The sequence below is a fragment of the Callospermophilus lateralis genome, chromosome 5, assembly GCF_048772815.1.
Source record: "Callospermophilus lateralis isolate mCalLat2 chromosome 5, mCalLat2.hap1, whole genome shotgun sequence".
Classification (NCBI taxonomy): Eukaryota; Metazoa; Chordata; class Mammalia; order Rodentia; family Sciuridae; genus Callospermophilus; species Callospermophilus lateralis.
This window is the reverse complement of record NC_135309.1, coordinates 156,165,435-156,190,888: the sequence shown is the minus strand read 5'-3', so window position 1 is coordinate 156,190,888 and position 25,454 is coordinate 156,165,435.

Sequence of the window (25,454 nt, the reverse complement as noted above, 5' to 3'; positions counted from 1 at the left end):
AATATGTTCACGATGGAATACTATTTAGCTTAAACAAGAAGGAAATTCTGTCACCCGTGACAAACCAATGAACTTGGAGGACATTATGTTAAAGTGAAATAAGCAAAAGAAGACAAACTATCACATGATCCCATTTTTCTGTGGAATCTACAGAAAAATTCCTGGAAGCAGAATCGGGTCTTCCAAGGGCTAGCGGGGGAGATTCAGATTTCAGGAGATCAAGTTGGTCAAAGGATACAAATTTCAGTTAGACAGGAGATATAAGTTCTAGGGATCTAATGTACAACATGGTGACTATAGTTAATAAAATATATCTTATTCAAAATTGATGAGAGTAGATTCATGAGCTCTCACAATCTATGAGGTGATGTATGTATTAATTAGCTTAATTAAGCTATTCCACTATGTATATATATTTCACATAAACATTTTTACATGCTAAATATATAAATTTTATTTGTCAATTAAAATGAATTAAATATTTACTATGAAAAAAGAGACATGGGCTGGGGGTATAGCTTAGTGTCAGAGCACTTGCCTATCACATGTGAGGCACTAGGTTCGATCCTCTGTACCACATAAAAATAAATAAATAAACGTATTGTGTCCATGTACAACCAAAAAAAAAAAAAAAAAGAATTTAAAAAGAGACATAATAATACCCCCTCCCCCAAACATCAAATCACGGTTTATGCCTCAGCTCTTGTACTTTACTTGTTTTATTATAATTATCTATTCAGGTGCGTGTATACCTGCTAGACTGAGAAAATCTTCAGGAAGGAACTGGGCTCTGATCTGCAGTTTGATCTCTGAGCAAAATACCTGGCACACAGTTGGGTTAGAGGCGTTTGTTCATGAACACATGGCTCAAGGTCCTGGTCACAGCTCCCTGAATGGAACTGAGACATTGTTACACCATCATTTCTCCAAAGAAGTTATCTCATGATCACAAAGTATTCTCTTGTGAGAATATTTCTGTAGGACATCTGGAAAATCAGCAGCTCTGTGAACTGTCTCCATCATAACATTCTCAGGACTTTCTGCTCTATACCAGTATAAGGATATAAATGCACAAGCATTACTTGAAGGGGCTGTGAAATGTTTAAGTGTTTTGGTTTGGATCTTGAATGTTGAGGAGCTCATGTGTTGAATGCTTGGTGCCTGATGCAACAATGTCCACAGGAGGGGCTTTTGGGAAGCGATTGGCTCCTGAGGTCTCTGTCCTCATCAGCAGTTTAATCTATTTGATGAATGAATAAGTCGAATGGACTACTGGAGGTAAAGGAGACTGTAGGCAGGTGTGACAAGTTTGAAGGAACTAGGTCACTGGGGGCATGCCCTTGGGGACTACATCTTGTCCCAGCATCCTGCCCCAACTCTGCTTTATTTTTTAATGTTCTGCCTTGGAACAGACCCACAGCAATGGAGCCCACCTATCATAGACTGAGACCTCAGAAACCATGAGCCAAATGAATATTTGCTCCTATAATTTGTGGTTTTGGTCACAGCAATGTAAAACTGACACACTATGTAATGCTGCTTTTGCTGAAATATCTTCTTTGTTTTTATTTTTAACCATTGACTGTGATATTGTGCACACACACAAATATAAATACAAAAAATTAACTATATATACAATTGACCATATGTACAATTCCATAAAGGAAAATAAGTGTCATTGTTTTCAAATCCAATTATTCATGTGAAAATTGAAATGGGTAGAATATTCATCAGGTTGCTTGGTGCAGGGGCACACACTTGTAATCACAGCAAGGAGATGCCAAGGCAGAAGGATTGCAAGTTTGAGGCCAGCCTCAATCACTTAATGAGACCTCCAGCAATTTAGCAAGGCTGTCTCAAAATAAATGTGAAACAGACTGGAGTTGTAGTCCAGTGGTAAAGTGCCTTTGGGTTCAATCCTCAGTATCTATGTATCTATACACATCTGTACCTCTGTATATGAATGTAAACATAGATAAGATACCTGATATAGATGTCAGGTTCATTGCAAAAATAGCAGTGATCCTTGTCCTCTCATTTTCTTTTCTTTGGAGGCAATAGTTTCAACTCCTTTACCATTTGTTCTGCCTAACACTGAAGATTAATTACATGGGAAATCAAGACTTTGCCTATGCATGATGGCAGACGGGGGGTGGTGCTAACCTTGCCTCGTACCTGTAGGAAATTGATGGATAAGGACCAGTACTATAAGACTGAGAATCAAGAGATGGAGACACAGACTTTTAACAGTTTGAATTCCCTATGTCAAACTGTTTTGTCCCTTTGCTTAGTTACCCATATAGTTTATTATGAATCCAACCTAAAACTCCCCCAATTTGTGTAACTCTTTCCTCATCACAAACACAGGCACAGCATACCAACCCCAGCTAATGAAGACATCACTGCTGCAGCCTTCTGACCAGCTCCCGCCTGTCCGCTTGGCATGTGGCTTCCTAGGATCTGCTGCCCTCTCCGCTCTGTGGTTTCCTTTCCCTACCCTTTGTGAATGCCCCACCTCTCCACCTGCTGTCTTCTTCATACTTTATTTCCTGTCCTGGTGGGAAATGCTTTTGCAGGTGGAGAGAGTGACTGAGAGGCAATTTTTGGGATTTTGCACATCTCACTGTTATTATTCTATTCACACGCTTGGTTAATAGCAGGGCTGTGTAGAGAGTAGAGAATGAAATTCTGGATTGAAAATCATTTCCCCTCAAGTTTCTAGAAAGAGCTTCATTATCCTCTACTCTACAATGCTGCTGTTAGGGAAGTGAGAAAGATTTGGGGATCTAGGGTGTGTGTGTGTGTGTGTGTGTGTGTGTGTGTGTGTGTGTGTGTATGAAATTTCTTTTACTGTTTCCCAGAAAATTTGTTGAATCTTTTGTTTGTCCCAGTGTTCTAAATATTTATCTGTCTTGATATGACATTTTTAGATATTTTGCTGCACATTTAGTGGCACATTTAATCTTTCAATGTAGAAACATTTTTGGTTCTAGGTAGTTCTATTTAATATTTTCAAATGACTTTCTCTTACCCCTTTTGGGTTTCTCATGATGCTATTTTTCTGAAGCTCTCATTATTCAGATACTAAATCTTCATCCCACCCATCCTGTATTTTCTTCTAACATTTCTTCTTTTTCTTTTCTCTTTTGCTTTACTCTCTGGAAAGTTTTCTCAACTTAATCATATAAGTCTATAGTGAGTGATTCCTTGCTGTTATTATGCTTTTCATTTCAAGAGGTAGATTTTATTCTCAGCGTAATCTTTTAATTAGCATCTGGTATTTATTCTGTCGATGCAAAATCATCTCCTTTCTTTCTGCACGATGTTAATGCCATTGTTATTTTTGTTCTTCTGTCTGCATAGTTCCTGTTTCACAAGAATTTCTGATGTTTTAGAACCTATCTTTTATATTATTGGGTCTTTGTAAATCATCTGCAGTTCTCTGGCCATTGGCTTATATTGAGAGAGAGAGAGAGAGAGAGAGAGAGAGAGAGAGAGAGAGAGAGAGAGAGAGAGAGAAGAGGAGAGGAGAGGAGAGAGAGAGAAGAGAGAGAAAGAGAGAGTGTGTGTGTGTGAGAGAGAGAGAGACAGAGAGAGGACTGATCATGCCTCATGCATTTCCAGGAGAATTATTGGGTGTGTCTCCATGATGCAGAAGCCCAGGAAAGACTTCACCAAGATACAGCTTTGAGTGTCAACATCTGGCTGTAGCTCTTCCAAAAACTTGTGTTGAAGTAAAGCTGGGTAGAGGATGAAGTGAGGCATGAAGCTTTGCAGGTAAAATTCTAGCTCTTCAATACTCTACTTCTCATGTGCTTCCTTGAAGGCCTCTCCAGAGAAATCATAGTTTGTCATATTGGAGTCTGATATCTGAACTGTTTTTCAGACAATTTAGTTTACTGCTGTATTTCAAGCTCCATTCCCTGTATCTACATACCTTTAATACAATTTTATGTATATGTTGGGCTAGGTTTTAATCTTTCCCCACCACTAAGAACTCTGCTACCTGGGGTGTGATGAGTCATTTACCATTCTATCTCCACCCACCACTTTTTATTCTATTTTCTTCTGCTTTCATTTATTTTATTTATTTATTGGTACAAGGGATTGAAACTAAGGCCCTGTGCATGCTAGGCAAATACTCCTACCATTGAGCTACATTCCCCAGCCCATTCCCCAATTCTAAGACACACATTTTTCACACTTTCATACCTCTGGGTTAACTCGTTCTTGAGTTACAATGAGCTACATTTGGTAGTGCATAATGGTATAACTGGTGCTGTCTTCACAGAACTGGAGGTAATTCTAGTAACCAATGGACTCAAACTTGATAAATTAGAGTTCTTTTTCTTTTATCTACCTACTTTCTATGGTTTTTGTACTCATATTCTCTTTTAAAAATCTCCTTCCCATTTATGGCAAGGGAGTAGAGGGTAATTTGAGGGTTCAATCCATCTTCTTTATTTGAAGGTCAGATAATTTCCTAAAAGAACTTAGGACTCCCAAGGCAAAGGAGGACGAGCCAGAGCGACAGTGAGACTAAAGCACCCTGGTCTTTGCACCATCTGCTGAAATCCCTGAGCTAGAACAGTCCACCTTGCCTAGGTTGGTCTGTGTGCTCTCCTTCCAAGCATGACTATCCTCCAGTGCTGGTCATGTTCCTGGTGGGGGAGACTCCTAAACACATCTGAAGTCTGATACTGCAAGACTCGGTCGATTTTCCTACTGCGCCCTCTATTTCTGGAATTTGGGTTCATACCTTGTTTTATTTTGAGCAAATCTGTGGGTGAGAAATAAAGATAGCAATCATTCTTTAGGCCTGTATTCTTTTTCTTTTTTTTTTTTTTTTGTGAACTCAACTTTCTCCCATTTCTGTGCTACTGTTGGCTTCATTTACTGGTTACTTTGTGTTGTGAGACATACCACCCCATATACACTTCTGCTCTCCTCTGACTTCTTCCCTCCCCCCTGCCTAAAAATACTCGCTGCCTAACGTCCCCATTGGCTTCTATTGGACCACAGAAGATTGTCCATTTCTTCCAAAGATTACCTTCAGCTTCCATGTTTCTTTCATCCACCCCATTTCTTGGCCATCCTGCCTATACATCCTTGTTCTTAGAAGCACCACTGCTAAGTGAGCCATATAGAAAATGAGAGAATGAAAACTCATTGATATTTCACTTCAGGTGCTAAGAGTCGATGGTTTTAGGGTGTCTGACAGTAGCTATGCTTGCAATCATGTTGCAAAATGAAGCCTCAAATAAATCATGGTCCTTGCCATGGTCTAAACCTTTACCAGTGAATATTGTTCTACCTCAGAAGGACTGTGGCTTCTGCATCCCATTTTCCCACTCTATAGTTGAGCTTTTGCTCCCTAGTGTCCCTCATTTGTACCCATCAAGGATGTGAACTCTCAAGTCATCCTGAGCCATCTTTTATCTCACATCAATTTTAATTCCCATTTCACATGAATGATTTGACTTCAGGGCCACACCTCTTGGCAATGTTAATTTCATCCCACTCAGACATGGAGCCAGCCAAGTCTGAAGGGAAGGTGGCAAAATGACAGGGTAATAACAGGAAGCCTACAGCAAAGTGTCCATAAACCTGGGAAGAGCACGCCATGATGTCAGATGGAACAGAACTAATCAATGTCAGCCGTGAGCCCGCGCAGACCTGAGTGGCGAGTCAAAAACTACGGCCAAGAGCTGTCCACAGAAGTTTACAGAACTGACAGACTAATGTTTTAAACAACCACAGTGTCATTCTGGGTCACCTAGCAAGATGGAAGATGACAGGAATCAGCACTCTGCAGCAGAATCATAGGCACCTTTCCAGAACAGTTTCAATAAAATATAACAAAACACCCTTGACAGCCAACTCCCTCTGCCCCATCTGCTTCGCTCTGCCATTTTATCTCACCAAATGTCTTGCCAGCCAAATAAAGTCTGCTTACCAGTCCACTTAGTCCACCTCAAAGACGGGACTCTGGAAATTAAGGCCACATTTGTCAGTAATGCAAGGTGATGTCACATTCTATTAGGCTGGATTAGCAGTTTTGGAGTACTATTGTATTGGTGACTCTTTACTAGGTCAAAATCATCTCTAGAAATGTTTCTACTGGTATATTCCTCAGAATTTCAAAATAAAAACTTACAGGTAAGAGTGCTCTAAGATGTGCAATCTTCTCCTGAGGATTTCTGCATCCATACTAGCTCGGGTGTAACTGTTGTATTTATAGCAATGGTAGAGAATAAGAGCAGTCAGTATTTTCTGTATTCACTTACCACATACGCTGCTCTGCTCAGTGTTTTACATGTCTTTACACAGTAATTACACTAGATGAGCCCAATAAGGTAGGGATATTCTTTGAGATATTTCAATATTAAAGATGCTATATAGCTTCCTAAAGGTATGGCAGGACTGGTACTGCCAGCTATTGGTTCCAAACAAACAGCCCCAGAACTCTAGGACTACTTGCACTCAGTGTCAACATGGACATGTGAAGCCAGCAGCAGGTCAGCCAAAATAGCAGCATAAAATTCTTTAACAGAAATACCTAAAGCTCATCGTTTCATGTTCTTTTTTTAGTTTTACCCACCTGCCTGGAAATCAAATGCTACCATTATTTGGTGCGATCACAGGAAGAATGATATGTGTTATAACATTAAAGTTCACAGTATAATGGAAATATTTCCTTCTAATATTGGCCCTTAACAATTTTTTGGGGGGGGGAGCCTCTAGAAAACTTAGGTATACCCAACATGCACAATGAAGAGATGGAAGAATCCTCTCCAACACTCTGCACCCTTTTTTTTCCAAATCCCTTCCTCTTCTCTACCCTTCTTCTTTCTGTTCTTCAAGTCTAGGGAAAATGCCTTTTCCTTTCAATTTTGCAGTGATGAATCACAACACAGTTTCAACTTATTACCATCTGTTCCATATGAGTACATTCCTCATACCTGGACTCCATACCCATGGGGAGAATTGACCACCACAGTAATAACAATGCTTAATTGAATTCACCTAATTATATGTCTGTCTCCTCTCTCAACCACACGCAGCACCTCCATGGTAAAGACCTTGTTGTGTATTATCTTTTTCTTCTCACCTAGCATGGAATGTACTCAGTGAATGAGGGATGGGTAATGTAGGCTCAACAAATAGTATTTGAATACATATTGAAATTCTGAATGTTAATTCATAATTTCAGTCACCGGTGCAGTAGTGTGCAATAGTGTGTATGCATGGGACAAGTTCACTAAACGTATCTGAGAAAATGTAGAAGATGAGATTTACTTTAATGTTAGTTTGAATGCCAAATCTTCACGATCTTTTTTTTTTTAAAGGGGGGGGGGGAGAGAGAGAGAGAGAGAGAGAGAGAGAATTTTAATATTTATTTATTTTTTTTTAGTTATCAGCGTACACAACATCCTTGTTTGTATGTGGTGCTGAGGATCAAACCAGGGCCGCATGCATGCCAGGCGAGCACGCTACCGCTTGAGCCACATCCCCAGTCCTCCACGATCTTTTTTCATGAACTGTTAATTTGTGTTCTTTCTCATATCATTGATAACTTTTGTATAACTACATTTCTTTAGGAATAATTCTACTCAACAGAAATATTTGAGTGATATCAAAAGAATGATGCTTATTTTTCCTTAATTGACACTCTTCATTGGAACCAAGTTGCTAAATATTCACATCAGTGGAATAATTATGTAAATTCTCCAACCAAGGCATATGGTACAGGGACCATCGGCCCTTCACCTGACCTCCTATTCATATTTTACTTTTTGGCCTCTCCTGGCCACTTGAGACAGACTCTTCTGCTGGATTCTGGGAGCTCTGGGGCTCCTATTTCCTTTTCTCTTCTCATTCTCCTCTGTGGGTGTCTTTCTTTCTTAAGTGACACTTCTTCTTGTGATTATTTTAACTTCTATTTTCCTATTCTTTCTCTGAATAATTGTGTGTTCATTTCCACAACTCAATGACTAGCTCTCGGTATTTATGCAATCACCCAATGACACCCATTCCCCAAAACCCAGAGTTCAAAATCAGTCAACCAGAACTCACAATGTTTCCCCATTTTTCTGTTTTGTTATCTCACTGAATGACTACATCATTTATCCAAGTCACTTAATCCACAAATTTCTCTATCATTTGTCCCCTTCAGACATGCAAAACTGTCATGTCCAGTCTGTCCCTGGCTGATCTATGAAGCTCTGCAGGCCTGGCACCAATGCCTCCTCCCCAGACACAAGACCTCAGCATCTTGGAGTCCCCTCCTTGGTTCATAGATATTTTTCTCCATGTAAAAGCCAAGTTTCATCTTTACAAAACAACAACTGTGATTATGTTCTCCAGCTATTGAGAATCTTCAATGACTTCTTATTTCCGGAAGAGAAAAATTATTAGAATTTAATCCTGTGATGACTCAACATTTTGTAACAGTGAAAGAAATATTTCTTACCACATCATCAAAAGTTGTCTCTTACATCTAGATATTAAATTGAGGGATAGAAGATGCTGAACAAATATTTTGGGGTATCCCCATTCCAATGTATAGTTGGTTTATGCAAAAACATATGGAGCTGGGGATGTAGCTCAGTGGTAGATGGCTTGCTTAGCTCGGGTGAGGTCCTGAGCTTGATCCCCAGCACTGCAAAACCAAACCCCTCAAAACACAGGCTTCTGAATATTTGTGTTGTACTATTAATTTTAAATTACAGAAATAGCCTGTAACAATTAAATATTTTCATCATGTGTCCTTCTGAGACTTAGAACTGTTTCATAGTTTCTAACAATAGTTATAGGAAAGTTACTCCCATCTTCAAAGATATTCTTGTTTACTTGTCCACCAAGAAGCACCTGTAAAAATTTTCAGAGAGGGGAAAACTGACTTCCTTTGACTTGGGAAAATACCCCGAGATATTTGCTTTCTATGGACCTAGCCTCCAAAGTCCTCTGTCCAAACTGTGAAGTCCACATATTAAAAAAATTTAACATAGATATAAAACTGACATTTTCAGATATAATTCCCCTGGCATCATTTACATGGTAGAATAATCCACTTTCCATCATTTACCCTCTTCTTGGTCTAAAATTCTCTAATGAGTTTGAATATTTTGTTTTCTAGTTTTATTTTTTTAGTTATTATTTTTAGATACACATGAGAGTAGAATGTATTTTGACATATTATACCTACATGGAGTATAATTATTTTAATTAGGGTCCCATTCTTGTGGTTGAAACAATATGATTACACTGGTTGCTTATTCATATATGAATATAGGAAAGTTGTGTCCGATTCATTCTACTGTCTGATTCCAATCCCCCATCCCTTCTCTTCATTCCCCTTTGTTTAATCCAATGAACTTCTTTTCCCCACCTGCCTTATTGTGTTAGCATCTGTATATGAGAGAGAATATTCAGCTTTTGTCTTTTGGGATTGGCATATTTCCCTTAGCATGATAGTCTCCAGTTCCAACCATTTATGGACAAATGCCATGATTCCATTCTTCTTTATGGCTGAGTAATATTACATTGTGTATATGTACCACAGTTTCTTTATCCATTCATCTGTTGAAGGGTATCTATGTTGGTTCTGTTAGCTCCAAAACAGACACGAAGACCAATGGAATACAATAGAAGACACAGAGACAAACCCCCAGAAATACAATTATCTCATACTAGACAAAGGCACCATAAACATACACTGGAGAAAAGATAGCCTCTTCCACAAATGCTACCGGGAAAACTAGAAATCCATATGTAGCACAGTGAAATCGAACCCCTGTGTCTCACCCTGCACAAAACTCAACTCAAATGGATCAAGGACCTAAAATTTGACCAGAGAACCTGCACAGACTAGAAGAAAATGTAGGCCCAACTTTCCATCATGTCAGCTTAGCAACTGACTTTCTCAACAAGACTCTTAAAGTACAAAAAGTAAAATCAAGAATCACTAAATGAGATGGTATCAAACTAAAAAAACTTCTTTACAGCAAAAAAATAATCAAGAATGTGATGATACAGCCAACAGAACAGGAGAAAATCTGTTACCTACACCTCAGAGCATTAATGTCCAGTATATATAAAAAACTAAAAATAAACTACCACCACAAAAACAAATTACCCAATCAATAAATAGGCAAAGGAACTGAACAAGCACTTCACAGAAGAATACAAATGGTCAAAAATATATGAAAAATGTTAAACATGCCCTTCAGTAGATGAATGATTAAAAAATAAATAAAATCATGGCATTTTCAGAAGATAATGCTAAGTAAAGTTAGCCAATCCCAAAAAACAAATGCTAAATTTTTTTCTCTGATATAAGGAGGCTGACTCATTGTGGGGTAGGGAGGGGGAGCATGGGAGGAATAGATGAACTCTATAGATAAGGCAGAGGGGTGGGAGGGAAGAGAGGGGAGAGGGGTTAGCAATGATGGTGAAATGGGATGAACATTATTATCCAAAATACATGTATGAAGACACATACTTTACATAGAAACAGAGATATATGTGTAATAAGAATTGTGAGTATATGTAAGTATATGATTCCATTGTCATATACTTAAAAAATATACAAGCAGAGATATGACAAATTATGGTATAAAGGTGTATTAAGAATTGTAATGCATAATAATAATAATAATAATAATAATAAAACTCATGGCATAATTTGGCATGAACATACTTTATATACAGAGTTACGAAAAATTGTGCTGTGAATGGATAATTATGATTGTAATGCATTCCACTATTGTCATGTATGTAAGAAATACATTTAAAAAAAAGCCAAGTATCTGACAATCACCTTCACATAGTTTTTCCAAAGATATAGTGCAATGACCAAGTGTTCAACAGAAGGCCAAGTGCACAGTAAGTGCTTAATAAGTATTAATTTTATTTTACCCATATTTATGGTTTACATTGGAGAGAGAGAGATGGAATGGGTTTCTGTTATAATGTATAATTCAGCTTGACCTATTAACTAATAAATTATTTCATTTATTCAACAAAAAAATGTTCAACATCTCTAGCAATTAGAGAAATGTAAATTAAAACCACACTGGGATTCTATCTCACTCCAGTCAGAAAGGCAGTTATCAAGAATAGAAGTCACTATAAATGTGGCTGAGGATGTGGGAGAAAGGCACAGTCATACATTGCTGCTGGGACTGTAAATTGGTGCCACCACCATGGAAGGCAGTATGGAGATTCCTCAGAAAACCAGGAGTGGAACCACCATTTGACCCAGTTATCCCACTCCTAGGTCTCTACCCAAAGGACTTGAAATCAACATACTACAGTGACTCAGCCACATCAATGTTTATAGCAGCTCAATCCATAATAGCTAAGTCATGGAAGCAGTCTAACGAGTTTCGTTGGCAGCTCTTTGAGAGGGAAGCATCTATTAGTATTTTATGGGTAAGAAATATCTTAAGTCTCCTTAGTGGCTCCAGCAATTCTCAGAGAATCCTCTCCTTTGATCACTGGAACTGAAATCTGTCTCCATCAACGTGGGGCTATTGCTAGTGAGTGTCTCTTCAATGCCACAGCATCAGAGTTATTTGTTACATAAGTGAAATGGCAAAAAAGCACCACCTTCTCACCACCTGTGGCTGGGGATGTAGTGTTGAGCCTTTCAGGCTCACTTCCCTGGCAGCAAACCACAAATTCCAGTCATCTTGGGGTTATTATCATGTTTTATTCCAAGGCAAAAATGACATCACCTATTTAATTGAAATCTCTAGGACCTACCACATATTAAATGCCAAATACATATTTCCTAAATAAACAAAGCAACAGTTGGGAAACAGATACTTATGTGCAAAGTATTCTGCAAGATGCAGAGTGGTACAGGTTGTGGAGAAGGAGGTAGAAAATTAATGTGGGTAGAGAATCTACTGAGAGTTTTAAGTCCAGTAGAAGGGTTGAAAGCTACACTGACTCATTAGAATATAAATTACCAACATGTGGACTCTAATCAGAGATGACTACTTTGTAGGGAAAGTGGAAGGGGAGAAGGAAGGAAGGTCTCATGCAGAGGTGCATTTGACATGGACAAGAAGGAATTTCAGTTGACCCTGAGAAAGAATGGAGGAAAACATTACCTACCGGTGGAAAAAAGAGCATAGCTAACGCAAAGAATGGGCAAATACTGTGCACGTGTGAATGTGTTTCAGGAAGGACTTTGAGTTCAGTTTAATTTGAGTGAAGGGCCAGGCTGAGTATCAGGCAAATCAGATTAGAAGTCTGACTTAAGTATTCAACAGTGGTCCTGATTTTCCTCTCTATTGAATGTGATACGCCATTTCACCTACTTCCTAGGAAAATGTACTGAACTCATTTGAATCATTGACAGTAACGTGGCTAATAAAATTTAACCATTTTTGACCTCTCAGGATCGACAGAGGAAACACAGATCTTTTACTATATTGCCCTGCTAGGAGATTAGTTTGCCTGTACCTAAATGTCCTTGTCAATACTGAGAGTTTTCATAATTAGATGGACACAATGACATCCTCTGGGATTGTGGACACAAAAAACTACTATAGCTCTTGCAGCCTAAGAAATCATCTTATTTTCTTCTGCTTCATTGTCAACAATTCTTTCCATTCACTGTGCATAGGTTTCAGAACCCCTTTCCTTCATTGTCTCCATAATTGACTTTGTGATTGTCACCTCTACTGTTTGACTATTAGGAGCCAGAAGTTACCACAGGGCTGACTGGCATCAAGTAAGAGGGAGTTACTATTGCAACTGTCCCCAGATACACTGGTAAAATAGTTTTACTATTTGTATGATAAGAGCTATGTTTTTAATCTGATTCAGCTTCAGGATGACCCAGCAAAGGTTTTAGAACATGAAATATAGTCAATTTGCATAAAGAAGAGTGAACTGGTAATCAAAGGGGCTAAGTAAATAATTTAAGATTACTCAGTGGTCTAGCAGGAAAAAAAAATAAAATAAAAACAGTGACAACCAGCCCAGAGGTCTTTCCTATTCTTGAGAAGGTATTTAACATGCATATACAAGTCAACTTTTGTTACATTTGCAAAATATACCCCCCCAACACACCCACACTGCTTAGGGAATAACAATTAAAACATGAACATTCTTATATTAATGTGTTTAAATCCACATGGGACAATGGAATCTGATTTGTTGTTCATTTCTTAATAATAAGTTGCTTTCAATTAAAAAAATTCACTATAGTAATGTAGCTTCATGATATAAACATTTCAGGAGGATCTGTTCTCAGATCAACTTCAAAAGACTGCATTTAAAACTCTTCAAGCTGTGAAGGTTTCTATGCCTTTTCCCTCTATTATTATTTTTTAATGTTTTTGAAGTTCCTCTTCTGGGAATAAATTAAGCACCCGTCTAATGAGATACACACCCATATTTGCTTCCTGATAGTCAAACTAGATCTTCTAGGAAGGTAATATTGATAAGATATACCACTGTTTGAATAGTTTATTTTGAAGCAAAATGAACTGTGACCAACAGATCACTTCCATGTCTCCCCAGTATGTGCAAGAATCTTAATGGATGTACATTATCAAGTTTGCAGGCTTATTTTCAGTCATAAAAGAATAGTGTACCAGATGTTCCTGGTACACTGAATTTGTCACACTGTAGACAAGCTAATATCATTATGTGAGACCACAGGGGGAAAAATAAAAGATTCACATTTAATCCATATTAACTGCCAGGAGACCCATCAAAGCATCAAGGCAGTTGGGCTAGCTCATGATACAGCAGCTTCTAGCAAATTAGCAGCCCATAACAACTTAGTTATAACGAGCTGCAAGATCTTACACCATAAGCTCAACTCCATTAGAGTGAATTCAAGTACATGAAATCATGTACAAAGTATAACCTTAGCATCTGTCTATGCTTAGCCAATATTTTGTTTATGCCTTTTCAGGAACAGCCAAATTATCTTTGGGTCCCCTGAAACCACAGAGTGAAATTTCCATCAACTGCAGTGTTACCTGATGGAAAGGGCAGAGCTGATAAGCATTAGCCTCCCTGGCTGCAGAATAGGGCAGCAAGCTGCTCAGGATTCTAGCAGCTGCTTCCTACATATTAGGCCAAGTTTCTCCAAACAATTTTTCCCTTGCTATTCAAGTGGGGAAGGTGAGTCAGAAATTAAATAATCAACAAAACGAGGTATCTAGTAAATACTGTAGAACTTGCATTTATTCAGATCAAGTATCTTACCCTCCCAGACTCAGCCTGGAGAACTTTTGTATTTTAATAAACTTTGGCTACTTTTTTTTCCCTTTCCAAAGTGGAGTGAATACTCTTGAGAGACTTGGGAAACAGTATCCTTGCTATTGCAACTTCTTTCTGTTTTAAAGATGAGGAAGCAGAGGAGCGATATATCCACGGGCCAAGCAGTTGCTGAGTGGGGAAGTAGAATCCATGTATCGAGAAAAGTATAACTTCCATGGAATGTTGTATATAGGACAAATAAATAAAAACATAATTTCTCCAACTTTCCTATTCTTTTCTGTCTTAAACAGAAGGTATACAGGAATGACTCTGTGTTTTCAAAATTCACACCTTACTTTGAGGAACCTCAGTAGGCAGAAAACATTATAATGAACTTTGAGATTTTTACTGAATGATAAACTTCATCTAGTTCTAATAAATCTAGACATTGTATCTTAAAAGTCTCACAGGATTTTATACGTGTGCATGGGGTCTAGAAGGTCATTTAGTCCATCCTCCTCCTTCCTGAGGAAGCCTCTTGGGTAGAGACTGAGTGACAGTTACAAGGAAGCAGCTCTAACTCAGATGCCCAGCATTCCACTAGCCATCCAAGTCTCTCTATGCCTTTTAGAGGTCTCCTTCTTAGAAACCTCTAGTAATTGATTCTGACTTCTCTTCTAGTCTGTCATTGATTTCCCCAAAGCATTGCACTGACTTTTTCATTAATAGACACTACTACCCTCTATTTGAAAACCATGTCTCTTCTACAATTTAGACTAGAGCACATTAGGAGGACGTCATCCTATTTTAGAGGTCTCCTGATTCTGGTAACAGCTCTCCACTATCTCTTTTGGTTGCTGATGCCTGTTCGCCTGTATTTGTAACACCCAACCCTTCGTGTGGTATTCTAAATACAGTCTTCAAAGTTTCAAAGTACTTAAGAGCCATGCCTTGTCTTGGAACTTTGATACTGAACTTCCAATCATGTAGCCCATGTTTAGATAAGCTTTCTTAATCTTGCCCAGTAGTTGCCTTATATTCAATCTGAACTTGACTCAACTTCAAACTTTTTTTTTTGAGCTGTTACCAAACTAGACTTCCTTCCCTACACTATCCACTTCTGCAGTTGATACCTTTGGGCCGCCAGACAAAGCTGGACATGTAGTCCCCATTTCTATGTTTTTGTTTTTGTTTCATATTTTCAGCAATATATATATATATTTTTTTTTTTAAAAAACTAATTCAGTTTCCAAGATATGCATATTTTCTTGTTGTTGTGTTCTATAAGTTCATTTTGAAGACATGAATCCAATTTTTGATTAGAGTTTTGAGTAGAAAGCACAGTGTTAAATGCTAATTCAAACTGATTCAGTAAACAGGGTACCCAGTGGGATATGCGAGCACATGCCTGGTATTTGTTCTCAGCATACAAACACCAGATCTGGCTTGGGAGGTTCTCTAGCACCGGCATGGAGTGCACCAAGGAATCAGCATTGTCTTTCTAGCTTCCCATCTGCACAAATATGGAGGTTATGTGCTCATTTGCAGATGATAGTCAATCCCTCACCATATGATCCTCTTCAGTGACCCCAATTCCATCTATAATCAAGACAGAGGGTCTTACCAGGATGTATAGCTCAGCCTCATACATTACCTATCTCTCCTATCAAGTTTTGAGTTTGATTGATTATGCTCCTGGAATATGCTGAATTGTTCACCTGTTAGTTGGGGGGGGCAGCAGTCAGCTTTGAAATAGGGTGCACAAGACAATACTGTGGGGTGTGGAGAGTAAAGATTTGAACTTACAATTTAATGTACTATTCTCATCTTTTAAACACTGGATTTTAAAAATTCTTCTAACAAATTTTGATATAGTGGTAAATTTATATCATGTAGAAATTAATACAAATATAAGAGATGATTTTGCTTACAATACTCCATCAGGAGTGGAATTAGCAAACCTGGAGACTTCTGGACGAGAGACTCCCAGGCTGGTCCACGACTCAGTGAGAGCCCACCCCAGTCTATCTTCCTGCTCCACAACTTAGGGTATACCCCTAACTCCACACTGGGAAGCTCTTGAGAGACAATAAAATCCTCTTCATTTATAAGGGATCATAGAGATGAAGCATTTAATTCTGCAGTTATGGAAACTGAGGTGAGGAGGGAAAAAGTGAATAGACTGAGCAGCTTTAATGCCCACCGGGGACAGAACCAGGATAAAGAAAATAAAGTGAAGTTCATACCAGCCCTGGACCTGTCACTGCCCTTTCTCAAAATACCCCAGTAATAAAAGAAACAAATAAACAACCAAAAGCCTGAAACAAAAAGAAAGGAAACAGAAGGAATTGGAGGTAGTAGCCAATGAACTAATTATGTCTATGTCTTTTGGTACCAAACTTATGCTGATGGATTTTCTGGTGAGAGCATCAGGTAGAGGTAGTAAAAGTGCTGGTTAGCTCTGCCAAGCCAGCGGCTTGCTTTATGCAGAGCTGCCACTGAATTTGAAAGCCCTGTGGAATCTGCCTTGGAAATGGCGAATATTCTCACTGTCCTAAAATGAATGACATAGTATCAGAAACTAAAGGTGTACCTTATAGGAACAAACACTAAAAACCTTGGTCCAGTAGAATGTGCTAGAGATGGAAAAGAACAAATGCAGACACGTTGTACATCACATTGTGCTGTGCCATAATGATGAGTGTGTCACTATTTTTATTGTGAAAAAAAATATATATATACATTGAACACACATATATTTCCTAAAATTCATACCACTGGATTGCCCTGGGGCCAGCACATGAAGCCAAGCCTCTGGCCCTCATTCTCACACTTTTTCTACCAACCCACAGCATTTTCATACCTGCTTACAGACATAATATTCCATACCTAGTTAAATATACTAAGAATTTTGTCTCCAGTGAACTCGCACAGATTCTCAAATTTCTTGAATTTTGTTACCTATAAACAACGTTGATAATAACATTTCCCTGGCTTCATATTAAAAAGGAAAGTGAACAATAAGGTATTAGACATAAGTGATGGTGAAAGACTCATCTGGACTCCCTGGGATGATATAGCCTGTCCATAACCATGATGCTCTGTACTCCTGGGTTGCTTTCCCTTAGAAAGGAAGAGGGAGTGACAGGAATAATCACTGACTTGTCTCCACATCCGCACTGGAACAGCAGGACTAGGTCCTCTCTTTATTCCTAGCTTTTAGAACAGTGGCTGGCAAACAGAAGTTCGGTAAGAAGGGACGAACAATGCGTATCCCATGCCACGAAAGTAAAAATATTCTTCTGAGAAGTTTTGAAGATATGAAGCATCCATTGAGTTGCTGAATGAAGTGAAAATGATAAGCAAGAGAGCAAATGAGAAATAAGTAATATAATAGCTGTGAAAGCAGAAAGGAGAGGAGGAGAAGTGGACAGGGATATAGGAGGACAACTGAAGATGCAGCCTTGAGTTAGCAGAGAAGGAAGAACACGGGGAGGGAGGGTGGGAGGAAAAGGGGGATGGAGACTGACTCAAATTATATGCATGTAGATTTTGTCAAAATGAACCCAATCACTATGCATAATTAGAATGCTCTTAAAAAATGCCTTGGGGACAAAAATAACAAAAGTCCTGTTTTAGCAAAGAATCTTGATGAATAGTGTATACCAGTTTACTGTACCATTACTGTAAATTCAAAATTATATCAAAATATAAAACTTTGAAAAAAAAGGAATGCCTCTTTTTAAAAGTTCAAACAACAACAATAACAAAAAACAAACAAACAAACAAACAAAAAACACTGTGATCAAAGTTAAAAACAAAAGATTCAGCCTTGAAGAACATGGCTAGCACACACCTTCTTAGCATGGAATGGCCCATCTTGTGAGCTCCTCTTAGCCGGCTGCCTCCCTGTCACTACCTTAAACATGCACAAACACACCAAAAGCTTGCATCCAAGATTGGGCATGGAAAAACACAAAGTTGAAACTGATCACACACCCATCGACCCCCTTAAGCTCTCTTCACCTCGAACTAGTCTTCCACTGTAACCTGCCTGTCTTCAGGCTCTATCCTGCCCCTATCTCCATACAGAGATCTCTGAAATCATCCTTCAAAGTGTCTCTCCACCTCCCTTATAGTCAGGTGGTTTTGCAACACTACTAGAAAGGCACATGTCCAGCCGCAGCCCTGGACATTGTCACAAAGCTGCACTTACAAGAGTGGCCTTGGAGATCCTGATGTGGGTAGGTTCCATATCACCCATCACCAATCCCTGGGTTCTAGGCCTGGTGGGATTCCAAGAAAAAATAAGCAGATCCAGGGATCAAGTGTTTGCAGGACAAGGGAAAGGGACCTGTGCACCTGGGTAGAGGTGAGCAGCAAACAAAGTAGAGTGAGGGACAGACAATGAGCAGAAAGTCTATGAGCAGGCAAAGGCCCCTGAGGGGCTGCTTAAACCTAAGGGAAATGGTTCTATTGACCAGTGCCACTGTACAGAAGGCTGAAGCATGGTGAGCCTCACGCTTGTGCACACCTGAGTTCAAAATCTTGAGCCAATTTATACCTATGATCCTGGAAATATCATGCAATGACATCATATTTCAGTTTAATGTCTCATATCTATAATACAGGAATAATATCTAAGACATTGGATCTTTCACAGGATTTAATTAGATATCACATGTAATCAGAATGACACAGGGCATACTCAATAATTTTATCAATTATTATTTCAGACTAGTGACAAAATCAAAGGGGGGGTTCAGGTTTATACATTTTTAAATAAAGAAACAATTTTTTTGTTTTAATTTTATAGAGCCAGAGATAAGTTCCTAAATAAAAAAAAAATGCATGGCATTTGGCCAATATATGGGCACTATTTTTGAGAAATGCATATCCAAATATACGTGAGTTGGCAATTTCATGTCAGGAGCAGGACAGCACTGGGAGGCTGGGTCAGTGCCAGCTCCAACACTGCAGAAGAGCCTCAGGGTGGCAGGGCCAAATAGGCAGGCCACCAAAGGACCTGTGTATCTCAAGACACAGCCCTGCTGTTGACTCAAAGTCCTCCTCTTTAATTCTTTTCCATCTCCACCACTGTATTTAAAGCTTCCAGTTTGGGGCACAAGTACCTCATGGTAATATATATGCAGTTAATTCTAACCTCAGTCACTAAACTTAATTACATTCAACATTTCAATGCTGAATATAGTGTGTCTCTTGAAGAAACTCTATTAATGCTGATAAAAATTACCAGAAATTGGTTCAGAAGAGCACGAGGCTTTGCACCGGGGTGGAGCAGATGAAATTTCATGGAGAAGGAGCATGTGATGAATGTGGGGACCACGCAATGAATAACCATGTTCAGGTGGCTCTCCCTTCAGGAACAAGTACACCAACAGCACAGGTGAAAACAGTACCTGAGGCTTCCAGGATGAAGATGGCTCATAGTCATCTGTATGCTTTGTCCCCCAAACAGACAGAGGACCTAGATTTAAAATTATTCTTTCTTCTTTAAAAAGGGGCTAGATCATTGGAAACTACACTCTAGTTCAATATTTTTATTCCAAAGAAGGTAACTCTTTTTACCTCTGAAAATCATTTGCAACCTGGTGAAGGGCACATGTAATTAGCCACAATACAGGGTTTATTAAATTTCTAGTGCTTGCAGAGAATATTTTAAAAATTAGATGGGCTGGGATGAGTCTAATTAATATGTCAAAAGTAGTATGAACTCAATGGGTTAGAAGCAGGTGGTCTGATCCATGAATAAAAAAATACACCCATTGTTATACTTTATAGGTAAGCACTGGCAGCAGATCTGGGTGAATAAAATCAATTAGTGGGGCTGGCTTTGTGGCTTAGCGGTAGAGCACTTGCCTACCATGTATGAGGCACTGGGTTTGATTCTCAGCACCGCATATAAATAAATAAATAAAATAAAGGTTCATTAACATCAAAAAAAGAACTAAAACAAAACCAGATAGTATCACAAACAGGACTAATATTGAACAGTAATTCTTAGTCTTTCAAGAATTGTTTTTGTTGTTTGGTTTTGGCATTTTGAGTAGATAAACAGAATTGCTGACTGAATATGTTCACATAAATAATAGAGGCATTGAATTATTTTTCTCATGTTAATGGAGGTTTTAAAAATGATTTACTATCTCAGAGATTATATAGACTTCTTTTTGTTCTCTTTTAATACTTTGGAGAATGTACAGGTGAGCCACAGAAACTTAGAAAGGGGAGCTGTGATATTAGAGCAACAGCCGGGCTTTTTATGGTGAGGAAAAGAGAAGCCAAAGGCTTCCTGACAGATATAAGATGGACCACGATTCTGGGTGTTTTCACTAAGTGTCCTCTGATGTCCCTTAACATCCATGAGAAATCCTCAGCTCCCCCTCCCTCTGCCATGACACAGAAGACCTGGCTAAGAGCCTTGGTACATAGCCACTGTATATTTACTATGGTAAATGGTCACTCTAAATTAATCAGGTGACATCAGAGCAGATAAAAAATGAAGGAGTGACGCACATGCATATCTGGGCTGGGGACTGCGGGAGAAAAACAGAAGGAAGGACGGTGGCTCAAGCAAAAGTAAACAGCAAATGCCAAAGCAAAGGGCAGGGAGCATGTTCTAGGGAAGGCAAGGGGTTGCCCAGGCTTGAGCAGACAGCCGGGGGAAGACCCTCAGGAGAGGTGGGAGAGGACAAGGGGGCTGGTGGCCCATCACGGAGGTCCTTAGTGCCACAGAAGGATTTTGACTTTCATTCTGTTTAGAGTTAGTTACATGATTGTATCTGCATTTTTGTAGGATTTCTTTGGCTACTATCATTAAATAATCTTTAGAGTCATGGTTATTTTGTGCAAATAACTTTCTTAATCTCTGATAGGGAGGAAGAATGAAATACGCTGAAATGCACGGTCTACACTCTCCCACTCCTCTTCACCTCTCCTTGGCCACGCTACTATTAGTGCAATTATTTTACTACATCACAGTTACTAGTTCACACATCTGGATCCCTGCCAGACTGCCAAGTTCCTGAGCTCTCAGGGGAACAACTCTTTCCATTTTTTGCACACGAAGTATCATATCATGTTTAACACATAGGAGAGAATCCCAAATATTTGTTGAATACAAGGTGTTGCAAACTACAATTATAAACAACCTACAAACAGAATTCTAAGTCAGAATTCATGTGCTAATAAGCATCTCGGAGAAACACAACATAAAGACATCCTTATTCATAAGCCATTCCAAGCAGAACATTTCGTCAAACTTATTAGTTGGGATTCTGCAACTCAGCAGGCTTGAACCATTTGGATCAAACCTCATATTGCCTGGACAAATGCATTTTTTTTAAACAATTGAAACTATTTTTCTCTCATTCTTGATTTTGTGAATAATACATAGAAGTCAAATAGCCTAGAAAGCATTTTGCAACTTGGCATTTGGAAATCTTCACAATATTTTCTTTTTGATTCACATTGTTTGACTCTTTGCTTATGTTTTAAGATGCTATCTACGAAGATGGAACAGCAGAATGAAAACGGCCAAATTATGCTATGTGCATTGTGAATATACCACAGTAAATTTTGCCTGTATGTTTATCTATAAAGCATCGGTATAAAAAAACTATGAATAAATATAAGGAAGACCAGTAAACTAGAAGAAGAGGAACAGAGGGGGGAGAGGAAGGAGGGAAAAAAAGAAGTACTGAAGGCTCCAGTGTAACAAAGTACATTCCATGCACATATGATCATGTCAAAATTAGCTCCACCAGAATGTATAACTACAAAGCACTAATACGAACACTTTAAAAAATAACTGTTTACAATATTTTCAGGTATATCCAATTAACATAAGATCCTTAATTAAACAAAATTAAAAATAGAATTTTCATCTTACATAGAATAGTTGTATTTTGTGACATGGGGAAATAGTGTATCAAGCCATTTAATTAGTTAAAAATTTTAAAAACTCTTATTTGAATCACAATAATATATTGTGTCATACAGTTTGGAGATTTAATGCCACTTAACTATATTTCACAGATATTACAAAAAGTATGAATGCCTAGATACTATATACCTAAAGTGAAGTTTCATAGTTATTTACTCTTATATTTAGATAATATTAAGTAATAGTCTATGTGGAAAATACTTCCAAAGATTCAAGTTTTCTTAACTCACCATTTGCAATCTATACCATTAATATTTATTGACATTTATTAGAAATAAAAGATTTCTTAGCCTTAATATGTATGACTAACATAATTTTTTAAACTTTTAATTAATTTAAATGAAATATTTAGTAAGAGATAATGGTAAAGTTCATGCAAGCTTTCCTATTTAAAAAACACACCCAGACTAGGCAATGAAAATTTTAAAACACATAGAAATTTATTTCTGATAAAAAATAAAGCACTTTTGGGCTGGGGTTATGGCTCAGTGGTAGCAAACTAGTCTGGCATGTGTGAGGCACTCAGTACCACATAAAAATAAAAACAAAAATAAACTATTGTGTTCATCTACAATTTAAAAATACTTAAAAAATAAAGCATTCTTAATATAACATGGTAATCTTTTTTTAAAAAAATATGGTCATTCTTTGTACTTACACTGAGTTTCAAAAGTACTTCGAATTTCAAATATTAATCAAGTAGAAGTTGAATCCTGTGATTTTCGTACTTCAGTTGAAAATAATTGTCACTATTATTAGCCATTTCAAAATTTTAAAGGTAGAGATCTAAAGATTTTCAAAGCATTCCATTTTATTTTACTCACAATTATACAATGCACAACTATGTTGCAGATATGAGATGATCTAACGTACAATTCCCATAAACAGACTTTCATCTTGATTAAACTCTATTTTCCTCCTCAACTCGTTTCTTTGATCTGTTCACAAACACTTTCTAAACTACAGTGGCAGCGCCAGTGCAATTTATGGAGACAATCAATCTTGGTCAATGATTCTCTCCATGAGTTATCTGAATAAATGCAATCTGGAAATACATGAATGGAAAAGGTTTTCTGTAATTATGGGATATGTGTACTCCCTTCACACCTGTACCGTTTAGAATGATCATAACATGTAATTATCATATTCTAGCTGCAATACAAATCTCATCATTGAGAACCAAATAATCTAAAAGAAAGGGAATGCAATACAACAAGTCAGCTGTCTAATATGTTGGATTTTACAGTTACTTAGTGACACTAGTAGGGTGAGGCTAGTGCCTTATTCTCTAGGAATGATTTCCTTCTGGGCGGAATATTCATTTAACTGTGCACTGAAGGGAAAATAAAAACCCACAGTTTTCGAATCAACTCTGGCTTAATTCTTACTGAATTGCAATGACTCTTTGCATGGGTAATCATAACTATCATAAAATCTAAAGTGCACACTAAGTTTTACTAAAAACAATTGTTAAACACATACAATGGTTAGTTAATAAGGAAATGGCACATCAATCCTGATCACCACTTTCTGTTTGATGTAATTATTTGGTATTTACAATTTCAACATTCATATTCTGACTAAACTGACAACCAGGAGGCTAGAAGTAAATTCTTATCATAGTTTCTGAACATCTCTCTCAATGTGCAGCTTTAAAACTTTTGCAAAAAAAAAAAAAAAAAATCATTACAAACAACATAGATAATGAAAGCATTGGGAACCCGAATACAGTTAGTTTTTCACTTCCTTTTACCTTTGCTGTACCTTTGGAAATAAATGGTCCTTAAACACTTGAAGACTGTGGTCTTCGACTAATCCAACAAGTCGATTAGTTCCAGAGCTGGGAAGGGTCACTCTGCCCTCCTTCCCCAGGCCCCAGCATGCAGGCAAGGGCTGGTCTCCAGGCTTGCACCCACCTGCTCCTCCCTCCCAGAACTGCCGCTAAAAGGAACTCAGAGGCACTCAAACACCAGGAAAGGAGAGAAGAACAGCCTTGAAAAAGTCAGGATGCCAAGTTATCATCGTTTAATTTCTGCTTTCACTCGCAAACAGTTTAAGAGAAAGCAAAGCAAGATGCATCGGAGATACCACAAGCCTAGTGGTTGCCTTCTTAAAAGAGAGGAGAAAAGAGTTCAGCCAGGCACAAAGGTCTCCATGACAACCGTGAATTTAGACCCCACCAGCATTATTTATGCAACATTTCATCACAAAAGGACCCTCCCACTAGCCTGCCTTGCGAATTCTAGTTTTCTAATCTTCCATTCCTTGGCCCTGGATTTGTATCTGGATTCTTAGCTACCCCTATCTCAACACACGAAAGCCACAAAACGCAGAGACCATGAAAAGTCTCTCAAATTGACTCTAGAGGTTATCTTCTTTGTAAATGAGAAAGCGAGATGGAGCCTCAAGGTGGTTTTAAACTTGTATTTAAAACTTGTATTAAACTTGTATTAAAACACAAGTTTGTTCTGATTATATTATTATTATTTTGAAATGAAGCTGCATTTTTAAAAGGAACACAAAGTGTACAAAATCATAGAAATTCAACAGGGTCATGGAAAAGAGAAACTGGGTACACATTGATTTGAGACCAGAATTTAGAGACCTGATACATGCCCTCACCCCTTAGCTATTGAAACAACTTTGAGTCTTTTACCGGATTCTCTGGATTTTAGCCATGACTTCCAAAAACATATTCAGCAAAGTATTTTAAACACTTTACTGAACACATATTGGGATATGTGTACTTTATTCACACCTATACGGTTTAGAATGATCAAAACTGTGTACCACATGAACCCAGGTCCACATGTTATGATCAGATGACCCAAGGAAAGTTACTGAAAAGAGAGAAAACAGCTCAATGTAATTAGGTTGCTATGAGTATCATCAGATGACATCTGTACAAGACATCAATTCTAAAATAATGTACACATGTAAATTGTTAGGATAAAATTTGATGATGCTAAAAAGAAACTATGAGTAACAAGGTCACTTTTTAAAATGCGGTTTTGATTTTTAAAACAACACAAATTTATTATTAAAAATTTAAAGTTGAAATGTAGCTCAGTGATAGAGCATTTTCTTTACACACAAGGCCACAGGCTTGATCACCATTCCTGAAAAAAAAAATCAATCAATACACAATTTTATAAAATAAACAATTATACATACACTTTTATAAAGTATCAGGTCCTTCGTATTGTACAGATTTTCAACACCACCCTTTATATCCTTTTAATACAATTGCATATCT